A 19,600-nucleotide genomic window follows, 5' to 3' on the forward strand; every position below is an offset into this window, starting at 1 on the left:
TTACTGGTCATGGGCATTCCTTTTGTAACGCTGCCTATTTATTGAGGCGTTGTGTGACCGTGATTACTCACTCCCTCTGATTATTTTTCAGGGCAAGTGCTGACAATTTTATTGTGACTAATAGTGGAATATATGTCCTATTGTGGTCACTGTCAGGTTGCTCCTTGTGTTCAACGCTTGTGGTTATATATTGATGGTCTAATAGGTCTAAGTATTTGAACCATTAGTTTAATTATTCGCTGTGCAACGGACAATCAAAATAGCCATGTGGGAGTCTTGGCTCGCATTCATTAAAGGAATCTCACACACAGATGGAAATATTCCCCTGCAGTAGGTTTCTCCTTGGCATCATGTCATGACCAACCATGCGTGTACCATACCAGGTGTTCACCAGGGACTTGGCCTCTGATTACTTGTCTGGCCCCCTATATATTCTATTGTTATATAGAAATATTTAGGGGTATACAGGTACACTGTGTGTTGTGGTCTCTGTTATACGATGTCAGGTTGACTGCTATGGGGAAAAATTAGATAGAACACTTCTGCTGTCGGGTCAGATATATGTCATCCCTGATGCGTCTGGCAGTGCAGGGAAACTATTCATATAACCTGGCCGGATGAGAGAGTGTTGAAGAGATCACAGTTTACTGGAGCATAGTCGGGTAGCTTGTGAACCAAGGCTTCTGCTTTTGAGGATCTGTATTAATACATCGAATCCCCAATGAGAGAGCCTGTTGCTGGTCACCTGCTGATCCCGGGAATTATTAGATACTCTCAAACAGTGCACATACATACATACATGGGTAATTTTTTTGGGTATATTCCCAGTGTGCACATAGATTTTTTAGTAAACTTAATCGTTTGTCATAACAGTCTTTGACCACACTAATACGTATTCCTTATTTGAAGCTGCCTTATAACTCCTCTGTGCACATAAAAAGATGATTAGGTCGATGTCACCACCTTTTGGAGATCAAACAGCACCTGTAACAAAACGCTCTGCACACATAAGTTGTGCTGAATAGTGCTGTAGCCTTGTAGCCACCTGTATCATATACGTCTATTCACTGCTGGGCTATCACCCTACACAGATAGCTCCAATGTGTCAGGCTACAGCCTGTGATCCCCTACTAACTACTGCTATTTGATTGCAGCTGTTAGGGTGGATTTAACATACAAGATTGGTTACTTGCAGCGCATACACATCACGAGATAATTGGATCAATATTGCCACTTTAAGAAATAAAGCAGCACCAGAAGACAAATACTCTGTATATGTCAATTTGCACAGAAATGGTACACAGATAGCTCCACTGTGTCAGGCTACAGCCTGTGATCCTCTACCAACTACTGCTATTTGATTGCAGCTGTTAGGGTAGATTTAACATACAAGGTTGGTTACTTACAGCGCATACACATCACTAGGTGATTGGATCAATATTGCCACTTTAAGAAATACAGCAGCACCAGAAGTCAAATACTCTGTATATGTCAATTTGCACAGAAATGGTACACAGATAGCTCCACTGTGTCAGGCTACAGCCTGTGATCCCCTACCAACTACTGCTATTTGATTGCAGCTGTTAGGGTAGATTTAACATACAAGGTTGGTTACTTACAGCGCATACACATCACTAGGTGATTGGATCAATATTGCCACTTTAAGAAATACAGCAGTACCAGAAGTCAAATACTCTGTATGTGTCAATTTGCACAGAAATGGTGCTATAATCATACAGCCACCTGTGCCATATACAGATATCCACTACTGGGCTGTCACATCAAACAGTTAGCATCGCTGTATTTAGGCTATAACCTGTAGTCTCCTATCAAATATCGCTGTTTGATATCAGCTGTTTAGGGCAAATTCACATGAAAAAACTAATTATCTACAGAGCGAAAAAAGTGCTGTGTACACATGGATATGGTGTGCATATACCACCAGGATATTATCTAACCACAAGCATATAAACGATTCCTGCCTCAGAATGCCTACTGACTCTATAATCAGAGATCAGTTGCGTGGTACCTGACCCGGCAGGCTGGATAGCCGTGTCGGGAGGGGGTCCGAGGTAGCCGGCTGTTCAGTTCACATCAAGAGGTGTAGCGTCTGTTATATGCTACTTGCATGTCACTCTAAACCTGGTAGCCGGAGTTCAGGACAAACGGAGGGAGTTAAGCCTGCGGAAGACGCGGAAACATGTTTCGCCGGTCTACCGGCGAAACATGTTTCCGCGTCTTCCGCAGGCTTAACTCCCTCCGTTTGTCCTGAACTCCGGCTACCAGGTTTAGAGTGACATGCAAGTAGCATATAACAGACGCTACACCTCTTGATGTGAACTGAACAGCCGGCTACCTCGGACCCCCTCCCGACACGGCTATCCAGCCTGCCGGGTCAGGTACCACGCAACTGATCTCTGATTATAGAGTCAGTAGGCATTCTGAGGCAGGAATCGTTTATATGCTTGTGGTTAGATAATATACTGGTGGTATATGCACACCATATCCATGTGTACACAGCACTTTTTTCGCTCTGTAGATAATTAGTTTTTTCATGTGAATTTGCCCTAAACAGCTGATATCAAACAGCGATATTTGATAGGAGACTACAGGTTATAGCCTAAATACAGCGATGCTAACTGTTTGATGTGACAGCCCAGTAGTGGATATCTGTATATGGCACAGGTGGCTGTATGATTATAGCACCATTTCTGTGCAAATTGACACATACAGAGTATTTGACTTCTGGTACTGCTGTATTTCTTAAAGTGGCAATATTGATCCAATCACCTAGTGATGTGTATGCGCTGTAAGTAACCAACCTTGTATGTTAAATCTACCCTAACAGCTGCAATCAAATAGCAGTAGTTGGTAGGGGATCACAGGCTGTAGCCTGACACAGTGGAGCTATCTGTGTACCATTTCTGTGCAAATTGACATATACAGAGTATTTGACTTCTGGTGCTGCTGTATTTCTTAAAGTGGCTATATTGATCCAATCACCTAGTGATGTGTATGCGCTGTAAGTAACCAACCTTGTATGTTAAATCTACCCTAACAGCTGCAATCAAATAGCAGTAGTTGGTAGGGGATCACAGGCTGTAGCCTGACACAGTGGAGCTATCTGTGTACCATTTCTGTGCAAATTGACATATACAGAGTATTTGTCTTCTGGTGCTGCTTTATTTCTTAAAGTGGCAATATTGATCCAATTATCTCGTGATGTGTATGCGCTGCAAGTAACCAATCTTGTATGTTAAATCCACCCTAACAGCTGCAATCAAATAGCAGTAGTTAGTAGGGGATCACAGGCTGTAGCCTGACACATTGGAGCTATCTGTGTAGGGTGATAGCCCAGCAGTGAATAGACGTATATGATACAGGTGGCTACAAGGCTACAGCACTATTCAGCACAACTTATGTGTGCAGAGCGTTTTGTTACAGGTGCTGTTTGATCTCCAAAAGGTGGTGACATCGACCTAATCATCTTTTTATGTGCACAGAGGAGTTATAAGGCAGCTTCAAATAAGGAATACGTATTAGTGTGGTCAAAGACTGTTATGACAAACGATTAAGTTTACTAAAAAATCTATGTGCACACTGGGAATATACCCAAAAAAATTACCCATGTATGTATGTGCACTGTTTGAGAGTATCTAATAATTCCCGGGATCAGTAGGTGAACAGCAACAGGCTCTCTCATTGGGGATTCGATGTATTAATACAGATACTCAAAAGCAGAAGCCTTGGTTCACAAGCTACCCGACTATGCTCCAGTAAACTGTGATCTCTTCAACACTCTCTCATCCGGCCAGGTTATATGAATAGTTTCCCTGCACTGCCAGACGCATCAGGGATGACATATATCTGACCCGACAGCAGAAGTGTTCTATCTATTTTTTCCCCATAGCAGTCAACCTGACATCGTATAACAGAGACCACAACACACAGTGTACCTGTATACCCCTAAATATTTCTATATAACAATAGAATATATAGGGGGCCAGACAAGTAATCAGAGGCCAAGTCCCTGGTGAACACCTGGTATGGTACACGCATGGTTGGTCATGACATGATGCCAAGGAGAAACCTACTGCAGGGGAATATTTCCATCTGTGTGTGAGATTCCTTTAATGAATGCGAGCCAAGACTAGCACATGGCTATTTTGATTGTCCGTTGCACAGCGAATAATTAAACTAATGGTTCAAATACTTAGACCTATTAGACCATCAATATATAACCACAAGCGTTGAACACAAGGAGCAACCTGACAGTGACCACAATAGGACAAAGGAAGAGAGAAGAATTGCACTTTGGATGCACACCAATAGAAGAGTATAATATCTTAAAACTTAGCTTTTAATTTTTATTCAAGGTTTAAAAAGAGGTGAGATCTGTTGCCTGTGCAGATTGTTTTATGTATATAATCTCACAGGATGATCTCCCTCTGAAGAAGCTAGTCTGTGAAACACGTGTCAGCCTTAAGCTGGCTACAATTGTTGCAAAATCATATTGAAATGTATCATTGCTTAAATCATGTTGCTGTGAATTGAGTAGATAGTCTTTGAAGCCTTAGAGAAGGGAAAATAATACAATCAGTGCTGTTAGGTGTATAATGTGGGGGAGAGAAGTCAGTTGTTGATACACTGACTTGTCAGAAGTCCATGAGGACAGACTTTATTGATCAGATATCACTAAAACTGACCTATATTGGCAACACTGTATTATTATCTTTTCTTTTGTGCCAAAAACGCTAATTATCAAGAACCTGACAGATTATCATACAGTCAGGCAGGCTCTACCCACACTATTTTACTTAACCTGATATATCAGCACGATTATTACATGAAATATTGGGAATAGATTGCTAAATCCCTGAGTCACAGGAAGAATCTAAAACCTGTTAATAAAGACTCGTGGCCTCTAAACCCAAATCAATCAGCACCAAAAAATAAAACAACGGCACCCCTAAATTCTGGTTCTGTCTGAGGGGATCCAAATAAACTGGACACCAGATATCTATAGGTGTGGAAATCCCTATACCTAAAACAGCCAGAATAATTTAAAGGGCCGGATGTATTATTGAATAAAAAAGCTCATAAAATCCACACCCAGAGGGGAATTATAACCCCCGGAGCATTAAAGGACAGAATATTCTACCCTATCCTAAATTTTGAACCCATCGGCTGGTATCAATCATCCAAAAAATAAAAGGATAAGGACAGCCAGAATAATCTAAAAGGCCAGGTGTAATACTGGATAAGGGATCTCGTAAATACACACCCAGAGGGGAATTATAACCCCCAGAGTACCCACCGGCTGGTACCAATCACTCCTAAATTCTGGTTTTGTCTGAGGGGATCCAAACAAACTGGACACCAAATATCTATAAATGTGGAAATCCCGATACCTAAAACAGCCAGAATAATTTAAAGGGCCGGGTGTATTATTGAATGAAGGATCTCCTAAAATACACACCCAGAGGGGAATTATAACCCCCAGAGTATTAAAGGATAGAATATCCTACACTATCCTGAATCTTGAATCTATCAGCTGGTACCAATCATCCCAAAAAATAAAGGGATAAGGACAGCCAGAATAAATTAAAAGGCCAGGTGTAATATTGGATAAGGGAGCTCGTAAATATACACCCAGAGGGGAATTATAACCCCCAGAGCATCATATCCTACGCTATCCCAAACACTGAACCCACCGGCTGATATAAATCACTCCAGCCGTATGATCTATCCGGTACTGATTGATAGGAGAAAATTATAAAAATCCTTTGTAGAGTGGGAATTAAAACCCCTCAGCAAGGAATACTGACTGTACTCCCTTCTCTTACTTCGGAATTAAATCCAAAGAACTACATTACCAACCATTCACAGCATCTTTTGTAGCCAGTCTTAGTGGTAATTTTATCGCTATAAAATCACAATTTCTCTCTTTTTGTGCATAACGCACATTACATATGTATGTTACATGTTTGTATGTCTAAAGTCTTTTTAAACTCTCTAAACATTTCACAAACTTTAGAGGGAGATCATCCTGTGAGATTATATACATAAAACAATCTGCACAGGCAACAGATCTCACCTCTTTTTAAACCTTGAATAAAAATTAAAAGCTAAGTTTTAAGATATTATACTCTTCTATTGGTGTGCATCCAAAGTGCAATTCTTCTCTCTTCCTTTGTCCTCATGCATATTACATTGCCCGGATAGCACCCAGCGCCATAAATTTTCAATAAGGCACCTGATCAATCCTCCCCGAATTGAAAGATACTTCTGGGGTATATCATAGGAATTAATGTGTGCGGATCCTTAACAATCCCTCTCCCCCCATCTCCCTATTAAACCTAAGTGACCACAATAGGACATATATTCCACTATTAGTCACAATAAAATTGTCAGCACTTGCCCTGAAAAATAATCAGAGGGAGTGAGTAATCACGGTCACACAACGCCTCAATAAATAGGCAGCGTTACAAAAGGAATGCCCATGACCAGTAACGTTAACTGCATGCCTGACCAATTTATGCTCTGACTCATTCATAGCAGAGCAAACACTGGCATTTGCGGACATTTTAATCTTTTTCTCTTTCAAGTGAGAATTTTTCTTTTCAAAGAAGAGTTAGATAGTCATCCTTCTTTTAGGTAAAGTCTTAATAAAAGTTACGTTTTAATGAATCAATACTACATTACATAATTATATACAAAGAGTGCGCCCAAAAAGCACATTTTGCTTTTTTGTGACCTGCGTCTTTGCAAGTCAATCCCCTTCTATTCAGTTGTATTCTCTGAATGTTTGGGCGCACCACCAATTGATGACTAGGAGATTTTTCGTCAATAGTTTCAAATATTGGTCTTTCAAAATTAGTCTAACCTAATTACTTGATATGAACCATAGTCTGTGCGGATCCACCCTCCACTTACATTACGCATATATAAGTCACCAGAGAGTGACTTATATTTGCCAATGGCTAAGAAATCATTCGATAGTCGGGGACCATCGAATAATTTCATCCATGCACGCAAGCTGCAAATGGATGTTTATAAACATCCATTCACATGCGTGCTGGTGTAAAAAGCATGCAAGCGGCGGGCGGGGGTTCGTGCGGGTGGCAGGCAGCATTTAGTTGACTCGCAAATCTCCATTCCGATAGAGTTCTCCACCGCCTCCCCGCCGGTCCTAGTCGGTCCCCGCCGCCTCCCCCCAAACCCCCCTAACCCTGCCCAACTCCCTGAGGTAGAGACGGGCAGATAAAGCTGATTCTATTTCTAATTCTGAAAATGGATTAAAACATATAGGTCATAATATACAATTTTGAATATATTGTATATACAGTATATATTTTAAGTCACAAAAAAACATACTGTATGTATGCTAAGTCACACATACCTACTGTACAACTCCAAAATTGCACTAGTTCATCATTAGACATGTTTCAGCAACACAAGCTGTATACTAAATGATTGCTCATACTCAGCCTATTGCAGGATGGGTTAGCAACAAGAGTGGAATGGCACAAAGCCACATAACAAAAACAGAGAGGTGAAAGGAAAATAATGAGCATGAGAACAATTCCAAACGAAATAAGGAGATAAGAAAAAGAGAAGAAATGTAACAAGGCTAAAATATTCTTAGAGAATAAACAGGGTACAACAAAGTGATTGAACACAGGTAAGCTAAAACTACAATACAAATACACAAACAAAAATTAAGGTACTGTACAATACCCTGAAAATAATACCATGGGGACTTTACAGAAGGAAAGAGGTCTCTTGCAATCCTTTTCATAAAACACAACCACTCACTAAAGGTGTGTACACACAGGGGAGATATATTGCTAGCAATATATTGCTAGCAATATATTGCTTAGCAATATATTGCTCAGTGTACTTGCAATATATCTCAGCAACATATTGCTCAGCAATATATTGCTCAGTGTACAGGTTTTCTGAGAGATCAGCGATTTTTCCTTCAACTTGCTAGCAATTCTGGATAGATTTTTTTTTACCCTCTATTCAAATTTCTTTTTGATTGACATGGGTTGTGGGCAGTCCTTCTGGAGTGGAATTAAAGGTATAGGGGCCATTTTAATTATTTGCATTTATGCTCTGTGGCTAGTTTAGTTAGGTTATATCTGTGAACGTTGTTGCATTGCTAGTTTGCTCTGCTTTGTATTTGGCTTGCCTTTACAATGTGCCTGTACACGAATCTGTGCGTGACTGACCATGGATTTTGAGAGTCGTGTGTCTACTATCACTGTGTGTCTACTATACGCTGCGGTCTGCAGGTTGCACGTCCTGCATTGATGTAAATGGGAGCTGGGTCGGATGACCTGGCGTACACATTTACACTGCCCTCTACCCAGGTCCTGGCCGTGTTCTACCCAGGTCAGGACCTGGGTAGAAGTCCCGTTTAAAGGGACACGGCATGTCACATTCACACCGCCTCTGACCCGGGTCTGACCAGCCGAAGACCCTGGTTTTTGAGGCAGTGTAAAAGGGGTCTTACTAACTTCTCCCAGGAACCCACACAGTACCTTCACCTAATCATACTTAATAAATAAAAGACACAACACTTTTTTTGTTAAATCAAAAATTTTACTTATATGAAAATCTGGGCTGGGTTCATTCAAATATACAAAGACCAGAGTGCCTCTGGAAACAACAAGTACTTCAGCAACATAAAGTACGAAACCTGGCATATCCTCCAAATGGTGGATTAGGCTTCGGCCCGAAAACGCACTGCCAACTTCAATTACGGCAAAGAAGAAGATGCATCATTTTCCGAACAGTGTTTCTTGAATAACACGAGAAATACATGCCTTGTGGCAGCAAACAGTCTCTTGGGCAAAAGATGTCCACAGCCCATAGATCTGGGACTACGAACAGGTCCCAACAGTTTTCAAACAACTTTGAAATTTTGTTTATATAAAAAAACGCAAATTGGAAAAAAAAATCAAAAATTTTGATAAGTGGGGTCCCAAAAAGGAGTGTCTTCTGAACTCAGCATAGCTGAGAACGGTCCACTCGACGAGCTGGTGGTTTGGGGGAGGGGTTGGGGTTGGCTGGCACCCGCCGGAAAAGCATAGGGAAGCGGAGGAAGGAACGACGGATGAACATAAGGGGGTGGCGGTGGTGGTGGGAATTCGGCGCTCGTTGCCGTGGTAGGGGGATAGCACATTGTATTTAGTGTAAAGTTATCATGCGCAGTCAGTTTATTACTGGCGGCATGCGACATTACACTAAATAGAATGCGCCTAAAATGTTCTTGTTGGGTAACAGACATTTTTCGCGTCTCGCTGGCCACAATGTTTCCCAAATGGTCAAAATCATCCGGCTGCCTCTGTTTTTTAAGCAGCTCCTCCGCAACATTTAAAAGTCGTTTGATCTCTGTTGGTACTGGCGCTGGCCTCCTTGGAGCCACCCTCCTCCTTGTGCTTGGAGGAGGCTGAGGGGATTCCAGTTCCACAGTAGAACTCTCCCTCAGGTCGGCGGAACAGCTGGGCAAGGGGTCCAGTTCTACCTCAGACGAAGTAGCCTAGAGGAAAAAAAAAAGTTAATATTTGCATTCCATGTAAATGTAATTATGGATGTAATAAGTACTTACCGCTAATGGACTCCTTTGGACCACCTCACCCATCTGTACCGCCGGCAATGGCTCCATCTGGGAATGCAGCGATTGCTCCTCAGGGTCTACATCCAGAGTAAAGAGGAGCAGGTCGTAGTACCAGATCTTGGGCTTGTGGACATCGTCTGCCCCGGCTCCTGAACGCTGCGACTGCTTGTATTTCTTGTGCTCTCTCAGAAACACTGTTCGGTAGTTGTGGATCTTCCTCTTTACCGTCTCAATGTTGGCATTGCTATTTCGGGCCTTGGCATAATCCACCATTTGTTCATACGCCAGATTTCGTACTTGCCTGTTGCAAAAGTCCTTGCTGGTTGTTCTCCAGAGGCACTCGTTCTGTCTGTAGATATCAATGAACCCAGCCCAGAATTCACGATCAGACATGACTGATAAAAACACAAGTTGGCGAAAATTGAGTGGTGTACTTGCATTTAAGGAAGAAAAAAAAAAACAGCTAAATCACATGTAATCAGCTGTGATTTCCAACAGACAGGAGCAGTGAAATTCGCACATGTAATAGGGTGTAAATATGCTATTTAATACGCACATTTTGCCATAAACATGACACTTTTTCACATGTAAAAAATGTACACACTTCAATTCCCATCCAGATGTGTTAACATTCTAAAAGTATACTCGGTACTTGTTTCCAGCACGGCACCCATCGGGACCATCGCATAACCATTAGTTAAGGTATGGGTACTTGTGTACTTTCACGGCTCCCATCGCATGCCATATGTAGTGGCATGCGATCGCATGCGATCGCATGCGATGCAATGTAATTTTTCACAGAAATTATGGACATGACTTGAAATCTTGTAAAATGCACCCCAAATTCCATTTTTCACACTGTACCACCCCCACTATCAACGGCAACCCGAAGTGTGGCGAACGCAGCGAGGCCGCGAGGGGCGGCGGTACGCGTCCTCCGACCTTTTCATACCACCACTATCCACGTCGGCGTGGAGCTGAGAATAGAAAGTGTGGCGAGCGCAGCGAGCCCAAAGCGTGGCAAGCGCAGCGAGCCCCGCAAGGGGACGCGGATACCTTCGAGGTATCCGTGTCCCCACGCGGGCTCGCTGCGCTCGCCACGCTTCGGGTTTGCCGTTGATAGTGGGGGTGGTACAGGGTGAAAAATGACATTTGGGGTGCATTTAACATGATTTCAACTCATGTCCATAATTTCTGTGAAAAATTACATTGCATCGCATCAGATCACATGCGATCTCAGGCGATCGCATGCGATGCGACATCGTGGGAGCCGTGATTGTACACAATTAGCAAGGTATGCGATGGGACCCGATCTGACCCGATATGAGGGTTTGACCAGTTTTCTGTACAATGCTGTACAATTTTAACATCGCCTCGCATCGCATGCCATTACAATGGCATGCGATGCGATGAGACCCGATTTTACATTGTAAAGGCACCCTGATGGCTTTTTACTATGTTAAATGGACCCCCAGACCCAATTTTTAATTGTACACTCACTCTGATGGGTAATTAATATGTGAAATGCACCCCCATTGTTAACACCACCGCCACTATCAACACCAACCCGAAGCGTGGCGAGCGGCGGAGTTACGCGTCCTCCAACCTTTTCACAACCCCACTATCCACGTCGGCGTGGAGTGGATTTTAGATAGTGTGCCGAGCACAGTGAACCACCGAGCCTGAAGCGTGGCGAGCGCAAGCAAAATACATGTGAAGTCATCAGCGTCCGCTCGCCACGCTTCGGATTGCCGTTAATAGTGGGGGTGGCATTAACATGGGGGTGCATTATCACTCATCAGGGTCGCTGTACAATTAAAAATCATGTCTGATCGTATAGCATCGCATGTGATCGGGTGGCATGCGATGCAACCCGATATGATAGACCTGATGCCATAAGATAAAAGACGGTGGTGCCGTGCTAGGAAACAAGTACCGTATACTCTTCATATAGGTTGCAAATTTTGACAAACATTACCAATATCCTCAAAACAATTACAGTAATGGTGTGTACACACGGTCTATTCGGCATACAATTAAATATCAATGCAATCAGATCGCATCTTCTATAGATCGTATCGCAATGCAATGCACCCAACATGCATGCGATTTTGACTATATAGTGCACATCTGCACTATATAGTCATTGCGGCACTTATCTGGGTTTTGATTTCTGCTGTCCTGGGTGCGCGCATCGGGATCACAAGGTAAAAAAACGGTGCGATCTGCATGCAATCCCAATGAAATGTTGACTATATTTTAAACATTGCATGCTGGATTGTACCGTGTGTACACGCCACAAGTTTACACTGGTGAATTTGACTGAACTATGCACAGAACAGTGAGATCTGTGCATGGTTCAAAACATAAAAAAGTGTTAATTTTAAGAAAAAAATGGCGTGAGGTCCCCCCTCCCAAGCATAACCAGCCCCGCGCTCATTGAGCTGATACTGGTTCCAAAAACATGGGGATTTTCAAACTGGGTGTACCCCATATTTTGAACCAACACTGAGCTCCAACAGCCAGCAGTGTCATGCCACAGCAGGGGGACACTTTTTTCATAAGGTCCCCCAGCCATCACATGTGCACCGTGGCTGGTCAGCCCTGGACGGGGTACCTGGGGGAGTGGGGACCCCCCCAATAAAGGGGTCCCCCCCCCAGGCATCATCCTTCTAGGGCTGAAGCCCGGGGCTGTCCCCGGCGTCCCAGGCCGTTGGACGCCGGGCTGATGTGTTTCAAAATGGAAAAAACATTGCTTTTCACAGGAGAACTACAAGACCCAGCATGGGGGGCATTAATGTGCTCGCTTGGTCTCGAAATTCACGTGTAAAAAGAATGACACAGGACACCCAGAAAAGTATAATTTTATTAAGCACCCCTTTTACACCAATAATACTTACCTAATGCATTCCAGCACTGTCCTGTCTGGGTCACTTTTTCCAAATGGATGATGTGCCAAATTGTTGTCGGCCAGCATGGTAATGCTCATGCTGCCCACCGATGGTGCAAATCACCATCGATGGGCAGCATGGACATAATCATGCTGCCCGACACCAATGCCCCCTTATTTTAGACAGCCTTGACATTCTATTGGTGTGGGGCAGCATGGTAATGCTCATGCTGCCCACCGATGGTGCAAATCACCATCGATGGGCAGCATGAACATAATCATGCTGCCGTACACCAATGCCCCTTCATTTTTTTTTATGTCAAATACTATTGGTGTGGGGCAGCATGGTAATGCTCATGCTGCCCACCGATGGTGCAAATCACCATCGATGGGCAGCATGGACATAATCATGCTGCCCGACACCAATGCCCCCTTATTTTAGACAGCCTTGACATTCTATTGGTGTGGGGCAGCATGGTAATGCTCATGCTGCCCACCGATGGTGCAAATCACCATCGATGGGCAGCATGAACATAATCATGCTGCCGTACACCAATGCCCCTTCATTTTTTTTTATGTCAAATACTATTGGTGTGGGGCAGCATGGTAATGCTCATGCTGCCCACCGATGGTGCAAATCACCATCGATGGGCAGCATGAACATAATCATGCTGCCGTACACCAATGCCCCTTCATTTTTTTTTGTCAAATACTATTGGTGTGGGGCAGCATGGTAATGCTCATGCTGCCCACCGATGGTGCAAATCACCATCGATGGGCAGCATGAACATAATCATGCTGCCGTACACCAATGCCCCTTCATTTTTTTTATGTCAAATACTATTGGTGTGGGGCAGCATGGTAATGCTCATGCTGCCCACCGATGGTGCAAATCACCATCGATGGGCAGCATGAACATAATCATGCTGCCGTACACCAATGCCCCTTCATTTTTTTTTATGTCAAATACAATTGGTGTGGGGCAGCATGGTAATGCTCATGCTGCCCACCGATGGTGCAAATCACCATCGATGGGCAGCATGAACATAATCATGCTGCCGTACACCAATGCCCCTTCATTTTTTTTTTGTCACATACTATTGGTGTGGGGCAGCATGGTAATGCTCATGCTGCCCACCGATGGTGCAAATCACCATCGATGGGCAGCATGAACATAATCATGCTGCCCAACACCAATGCCTCTAATTACAGCCTAGGCACTTACTGGCTGCGGCTGTGGGGCGGGTGGGTGCTGGCACAGTGAGGGCAGATTTACGCTGCAGCTCCTGTGCTCAGTGTGCTGTATGCGCGGGCTGGCCTGGGACACGACGGAGGAGGAAGCAGGAAGCAGGGGCTGTGACAGCTCTTATGACAGGGCGGGTGGGCGGGTCCCGGCCGGCGCTGGAGGCTAGATATCGCTGGTAGCTGGTGCACAGTGCTTTGTGCACCAGCGACCAGGGATTTTTAGCCTGAATCGGAGGAGCATGCTCCTGCGACCAGCGACCATGAAGGGCTGGCCGCGGGAGCGCGCTCCTGGCAATTTATCTCCTGCTAAACATGAAATTACTGGCAATATGGTCGCTGAGCAACCATTTTGCCAGCGATTTCATACATAATTGCTGCTGTGTGTACACAGCATAACTCCACCTATAAACTAATGTCAAAACCTCCAAATTACTATCCATCAAATCACTAGCCCGCCCCTACTCATTTAATTCACTGGAATATCAGGCCTTGGGGATTTAAACTCTGATAGGTGTAAGAAAAACTGTCTTCTATTTATATTATATCTGATTATTGGATTAAGCTAAATGTGCTGCTTGCATTGGCCTTGATTATTTTTTTTTATCAAAGCTATATTGGGACCGATGAAGTTGGACCAATGGGGTCAAATTCTTGAAAATAAAAATGTGCTTAGAATATAAAAATATAAAAGCTTTATAAATTAAACAGATACTGTAGTGTAATGTTATGCTGTCTGTGGAGTGTGGTCGGGAAATGTAAACCTTTTGGTATTTAAGAACCACATAATGAAACTTATAAACAAAGATTTTGAAGACTTTACTTTGAATAATGGGTTCTGCTTGTTGGTCCACCTTATATCCCCACTAATGCCCTAGTCCACTCTTGACGCCTGATGACCTCTTTCACTAATGACTCTGTTCTCCACAATAGATCCATTCCAATAAGTGAGATTGTAGTTTTGGCCTAATCATGCTGTCTCTACAGTCCAATTTCTCCTGGCATCCATTCCTGTTTCTGGATTTAGGCCAAATTCAGACCTAATTGCAAGGCTGCGATTTCAGGCGGCATCTAACTATCAATAAACTGAACTGCTAGCACTGCTAGATCTAAACATACACAGAAGCATTCCAAAGCCTCTCTACTCACTATAATATTTGGTGTGCAACTATTACTGATATGATAGTCCATGACACTGCCCAGAATTATAAATGATTAATGGCAGGCTGCAGAAAATAAACAAGGAAAACATTGTAACTGCAGTATCAAGATCACTATAGCAAGACACAATGGGTTAAATTTACATGTGAAGTAGAATACACATTTTAGTAAATTTCCCCCAATCACACACAGCATGTTAGGATTGATTCTTGGCCATATACATAATCCAAAGCCAGGTAACAGAACAATTTGTGGCCTGCATCTTTTGTGTGCATTTGGGTCTTTAAATGAGATTCTAAATGGGAACTGAACAATATTGCCTGCCAGTCACAATAAAACAAGGTTGTTTGTTACAAAGAATGCTATACTTTAGTAATAGCTTTCTGCTTCAATTTTCTTTTTTACCAGTATGGTGTCTGCCATAATATCATGGGACGCGGTTTAAAGCTTAGAAATTTGTCAATATAACCAATTATGGCTCCAGATGTGGGGGTTGCAGCATAGTTAAAATTTTAAATATAGGACCACATCAATGGGAAGTGATTCAGTTTGGAATGGCAGTTGGTGGCAATGGGTGTGGCTCCTCTATTTGAAATTTGAGCTACTGTATGCTGTAGCCCCTCCTCTGGAGTCACCGCTGATTATAAAACTCACGATCAAGAAAAGTACTATAGTGCTAATTTTACACAAGCATGTGTGTGCCTCACAGTCAGGTATACCCAAATTGTTTTACAGGTTTTGGAGAATACAGTACAGCGGCCTCTAAACTATCTGCTGTATAGATATAGCCAGGCTCATTTTTGCTGTAGCTATAGCACCTACAATTAGTTTGCCACAAGTGGCGAGCCCATACACAGGCACATGTGTATAATCGCACCTACAGTTGGCCCATACACATTATATTGTCTAATCTCAGGTGTGAACACATGTACATGCTTCCATGATGTGTTTGCTAATGTGCATATGCATCATGAGAAAGATGAGCCCGGCTTCATATTTACGTTTAAATATATGGTGTAGCATTGCCTTGGATTATATTTTGTTTTTAGTATTATGTTTTATACACACAAATATTATAAAAACATGTAATGTTACACAGTAATTATTTTATTTTAAAATTAGGTACTTATGTAGTATCTGGGCGTCCGATTTTTTGATTGTATGCCTTAAGTTAAGGCATACAATCAGATGCGATGCGATATCGCATCGCATGCGACCATCGGATGCGATGCGATGACCCGATTTTTCCATAGGAATCAATGTTAAAATGGACTGAGTCCATTTTAACATGGAATTCAATGGGAAAAAGGGGTCCTTTTCATACCCCTACTATCCAAGTGGGCATGGAGTTGGATATAAACCTGTGGCGAGCGTAGCGAGCCACCGAGCCCGAAGCGTGGCGAGCGAAGCGAGCCCCGCGAGGGGACGGTATTCTGTGTCCCCTCACGGGGCTCGCTACGCTCGCCACGCTTCGGGCTCGGTGGCTCGCTACGCTCGCCACAGGTTTATATCCAACTCCATGCCCACTTGGATAGTAGGGGTATGAAAAGGACCCCTTTTTCCCATTGAATTCCATGTTAAAATGGACTCAGTCCATTTTAACATTGATTCCTATGGAAAAATCGGGTCATCGCATCGCATCGCATCCGATGGTCGCATGCGATGCGATGTGCCCGATCCGACCCAATTTCTAAATCGGACGCCCAGATACTACATAAGTACCTAAAATTATTACAAAGGAAGAAAAATAGAAGTAAATTATTTGCCTATAATAAATCTTTAAAATTATTCATTTTGCTCAATTTAGACAACCTAAACTCCTACGGGAGAACACTGAGTAGATACATTTATCATCATTATAAAGTACAACAAAAGTACAACTTAGTTTACCATGAAAAAGCTTTGCTGTAAGACCAGCATATTGTAAAAAGGTCCATCTGTTTCTAAACAAAAAAGCATTTTCTTAATCTGCATGAACACACATTTGATAAATAAAAATGACTCTTCACTGGTTTACTGGCATATATCAAACTGACATTTACACTGCATCTAGGGAAATGTCAGTTCATTTGAGCAATATATTTTATACTTATAAAGATACAAATGTATTGTTGATGAAAGAACATTTATGCCTTTATAATAAAGACATTGATGAACTGTGACAGGTTGGAGTTGTGTAGATTGTTATCAACAAAATATCATGGAAAGTTCAAACACTGAAAACTAAGGATATGCAAGTTAAAATATAATAATGCCTTTCTAAAGCAGAATCATATTCTGGATTATTTTACTCATGGGAACTTAAAATGGAATAAAACACATTGCTAAAGGTGAATACCTCTCAGCTTTTAATAAAAAACATACAAATGCCAACATTTCTCTTATTGCATGTTGAATGTTTTACTTAGTCTTTACCTTGATTCTTATCATTTTCATTAATTCAGTTGCATATATCTGACAAAAGAACACCTCTATTAAAGTTACTCAGGTTATTTAAAGATAACATACATTATCTATATAATCTATATTATTATTACGGGGTAATATTTGTCACTCATGTTTAAGGTTTATAGTATACATATGAGACACACACACACATACATACATACATACATACATACATACATACATACATACATAAATACTTACAGATGGAGCCGCCATCAGCTGGGCCGGCGGACGAGGATGCACGAGTGACTCACTCGCTCACGCGTCCCCGTCATTAAGGCGGCAGGGAGTGGGGACAGAAGGCTTCTCTGCAGGGCTTCCGGGAGAATGAGGCGTTTGATACACGCACACCCCATTCTGCTGGATTGAATGGCAATAAAATCACCAGGAGCCACTCTAATGACATGCTGGGCATGGAACAGGGCAACTGATGCATTTCACTGCTTTGATAAAGCTGCAGTTGGCAGTGAAACGCAGCAGTTGCCCTGTTCCATGCCCAGCACTATTCATTGTGTACTACCTATTGATGTAGATATCTTGGCTCCAGCTACAATTTACCATTGGCCCCTTTATTGTTCCATATCTGGCGGACACCACTCACGGAATCCCTCCGGTGGCTCAACATTCTAACAGATCACCCACATGAGAGGACGCCAGTCCTGTGTGTGGAAGCCTTAACTCTTTGCCTAGTATTGATTTACATTTGGCAGACACCACTCCCTGGACCCCTCTGGTGGCTTACACTCCATCTGGCCACCTATGTGAGAGGACACCAGCTCCTGTGTGCAGAAGCCTTAACACCACTTCCAGCGGCAGCCTACAGCTCCGTAGCAATTATGAGGATAACCACCCTATGAAAAGTGAAGCATTTTGTATATACAATGGTATACAAGAACCAGTAATGTGCACTTACCTGTGACTTAAAAATTGTTCCGGGCCATTATCCACACCTTTAATCCCATTTCCTGTGGCATGGAATTGTTATCATAATTTTAACCACAATTGTATTTTTTTTTATATTGTACTTGAATTATACGTGGTCTCTTTTTTAGTGAAAGTAAAATTTAACATTGTTCCAAACACTTGCCAATGATTTTTTTTTATGTTATAGCGCTGCACACATGCCTTGTACGTGAGGTCTGAATAACGCCCCCCCCATATCTGTAGACCGAGAAGGCCAAAGTTGTGTAGAGGTCAGATGGTCTTGCCAATGCTTGTAGAAGATTGTATACTTAAATAAATAATTAGTACGTCTCATGTATATGAATTTATATCTTTGAGGACTTGGTTATTTATTGTTACATGGCAGTGACATGCGGTTATGTAAAAGAATGGGGAGGCACAGGCTAGTATCCTTGTTGGCCGCCGACAAGGGGGTACTGTGGGTGCAGCTGACCCAGGACTGGCCGGGTATACAAACAAAGCAGAATGTATTTTCAAGATTGGAGGGGCAAGGTTGCTCCTCCTCTCTGCTGTTATCCCGTCCCCTTCAGCCACTGCAGGTGTCTTCCTCACATGGCTGTACTGTACAGCAAAGTTTATTGTACAGTATAATTTGACATGCTGCCGCTGGCAGTAAATATGTGAGGAGCAACCCACGCTAGGGAGCAGCAGGATTGAGGACTGGAGACTGGTCTGCCAACTGTGTGTTTAAATGGCACTGGCTGTATGTGCATGGCTCAGGAAATGAACAGAGATATTCGGGTCTGTGTATTGTTCTTCTCCCACATTTAAAAAGACCCCCACTGATTTTTTCATGTACTGCTCAAAGTGTGTGCCCAGGAAATGTTCTTAATTATTTTTATTTCTTTTTCTCTTTATTTATTCTTGTAAATGCACATTATTGGCCATATTTTTTACTATTTTTTATAAATAATTGTATAATAAGATAAGTAGTAGTAATGCAAACCAAGGTTAAGCTGGGGTACAAACTATGCGATATGTACCTAGGGCGACATCCCCACCGACATGACCTGGGATTATCAAGTATGCCAACACATTTAGGATGCCATTTCCGACAGTGACAAATCACGGACAGCCTTGAGTGGTGGTATGCTTTTTTTTGTGTGGGGGAGGGGTCGTCTATTTTGTTAGTCCTGGGCCCCATCATTTTTAGTTGCTGCTCTGGATTTGGTTTTGTTTTAATAAACTGTTATACTACAGTATATGCCAGAGATTTGACTATAAAAGTGATTAGAATAACACAATTCATTTCATCAAAGACAAGGCAC

This window comes from Crinia signifera, chromosome 7, assembly GCF_055691185.1.
Source record: "Crinia signifera chromosome 7, ASM5569118v1, whole genome shotgun sequence".
NCBI lineage: Eukaryota > Metazoa > Chordata > Amphibia > Anura > Myobatrachidae > Crinia > Crinia signifera.